This window comes from Argentina silus (assembly GCF_951799395.1).
Source record: "Argentina silus genome assembly, chromosome: 1".
In the NCBI taxonomy this organism is placed as follows: domain Eukaryota; kingdom Metazoa; phylum Chordata; class Actinopteri; order Argentiniformes; family Argentinidae; genus Argentina; species Argentina silus.
The window spans coordinates 29,055,839-29,058,338 of NC_139655.1; the positions used below are offsets into that span (position 1 = coordinate 29,055,839).

The 2,500-nt window shown below is 47.2% G+C and overlaps 1 protein-coding gene across 6 annotated transcripts in view; it reads left to right on the plus strand.

Annotated features, from left to right (window-relative positions):
• Positions 1-2,500, plus strand: part of eya1 (EYA transcriptional coactivator and phosphatase 1) — a 44,960-nt gene that overhangs the window by 22,724 nt on the left and 19,736 nt on the right. The gene's annotated exons all lie outside the window — the stretch shown is intronic.

Below are 2,500 nucleotides of genomic sequence, written 5' to 3' on the forward strand. Positions count from 1 at the left end.
GTAAACTCATGGATTTCAGATGGTGATGCTAATTTGACTAGAATGATTATTTCATCTATTTTTCTTTTTTTTTTTCCGGTTTGTTTTTATAACATTATATTCTAGTATAGGTTTTATTTTGTCTAAGAGCAGAAATTCCTGTGCATGGATGTTTTTGGTGGGGAGTTTTCTCTTTTTGATGTTAGAAAATGACGTATTGGTTCTCATATGTCAGAGAGCTTAGCGTCTGTGGCCCGTGCTCTGTCTCTTTGTTCTGGTATGAGGGGGTGTTTGATGGGGGCAGTGTTTTGTTTTTGGGGCGAAAGAGTGCTGCCCCGAGACCCTCCACTGTTTATTTACTTTATCCTTAGCTGTGCATGCTGGGTAAAGAGAGTGCGGCTTAGGGAGCTACGGCCTGGGAGATGAGGGCCTCTCCTCACCCCGACACACACGCACGCACACACACTCACACACATACAGGCACACACACGCACACACACGCGCACACACATACACACACACGCACACAGGGTCGCCAATGTGCCCCTCTGAAACAGGAAACACTCCTAACTCCATAAGGGCCCACTCTTAGTCAGCCTTCATAGGATGTGACAGTTGTAATGTTTTCTCTCCTTCTCTCTCTCTCTCTCTCTCTCTCTCTCTCTCTCTCTCTCTCTCTCTCTTTCTCTCTCTCTCTCTCTCTCTCTCCTTCTCTCCCCTACTCTCTCAAACTCAAACCTGCTGACACTACCCCTCAAATGTGTTATTATTGCTATCGTCTAATCTCACTGGGAGAGGGAGAGGCAGTCACACACACCAACCACAAAGCTACACCCCAGAGGAATATCAGAGGGACAGATCTGTAAACTATCTAAGAAAAGAAGCCAAGGCAGATCTCCCAGTTCCCCCCCTCCCAACCCTGCTACCCCTGTCACACATGTCCTCTCTATCTCAGTGGCATAAACACAAAGTTACCAAACAGTGTATTTTTTCCCTCCCGAGCTGTTGAGCGCTGCCTATAAATAGATCTGTATCCGAGCACACACACACACACACACACACACACACACACACACACACACACACACACACACACACACACACATACACACAGACAAACGCACACACACACACAGACACACACAAACACACACACACACACACACACACACACACACACACACACACACACACACACACACACACACACACACACTGCTGTGCTTATCAGTTCTCCTAATTGGCATCAAGGCAGCTCGCCCCCATAAAGCTGATGGCTGAGGCCAGCTGTGAGGCTATTGGGCTGGACAAGTTGGAGCTTTAGGAGAGAGGGTGGGGGAGTTTGGGGTGAGGTGGGGGTGGGCGGGCGCGGGGGCGGGGTGGGGAGGGGGGGGACTTGGCGCCCCTGTGGATGGCACTGACATCCAGGGACAGGTGGGGTTGTAGCAGTGACAGCAGCAGCCCTTTGGCCTTCTGGCCTGCTTATATTCCTAACTCCTTCACTGACTGATTGTTTAGGTTTAATTGGAAAGGATTCACTGGCTCCGGAGAGCAGCAATTTACCCAGCTTTTTTCCCACCAAAAAACACACCGCCCTGTTCGCTAAATCACTTGAACTGTTCCAGAGGTGGAAGTGTGGGTGGTAGCGGCCAGGGTCCATTGACGTGGTGGGGGGCTAATTATTTTTGGATGAAATCTGCCTGAAAGATTGATTCAAACTGGGGGGGTTTCTTTTCTTTCTTTTTTTTTTTAAAGATAGCCATGGAGTAAGAGTAGGAGATTGAGTTCTACTTGTGTGGTTGTGCTCTTTGGGGTTGGAGTGAAAACACCAGCATTGTGGAGTGTGACAGGTAATCAGTAGATCGCTCAGGTGTGTCTTTAGGTGGTTTAACCCTGTAATCCCCTCTCTGGTCCTGCCTGAGGTAGCATTAGCTAGCGCACCTACCTCCAGACTGGTGTGTGTGTGTGTGTGGGGGGGGGGGGGGTCCTCTCTCACAGCCCTTCATTGTCTCACTCACTCTCTCTCTCTCTCTCTCTCTCACTCCCTGCTAAAGACAAGCTGCTGATTAGAAATCTAAGACCATAAGAAATTGAATTCTGGCAAGGAAAAAAATAAAACACTGTTTAAAATAATTGATTTCTGTGTCACATCAGGTTTCCAATTTAAACAAGCTTAGAGGAAGAGGGGGCAGCTTTAGAGGAATATTCATGTCGGGGAATGGCTCTTTATGTACGTGGCGTGTTGCCAAGATAGTCGGCTGAAATGTTTTATATGTTTGCATTATTGCTGGCTTCTGTAACACAGCGTGAAGTCATGCTGCATTTTCACGAGACATTTATTTAACAAAAGGATACAGAAAAAGTCTTATTTTCGTACATTTCTCCGGTGATGCACTTCTATATTCCTTCATTGCTGTCTCCGTCGAAAGGGAAATTTGTCACAGGTTCACATTGTCACAGGTTCATTAACTATTTAGAGTGCAGTTCCACTCCTGTCTTCGTATTGTGTTACAGACAGGTC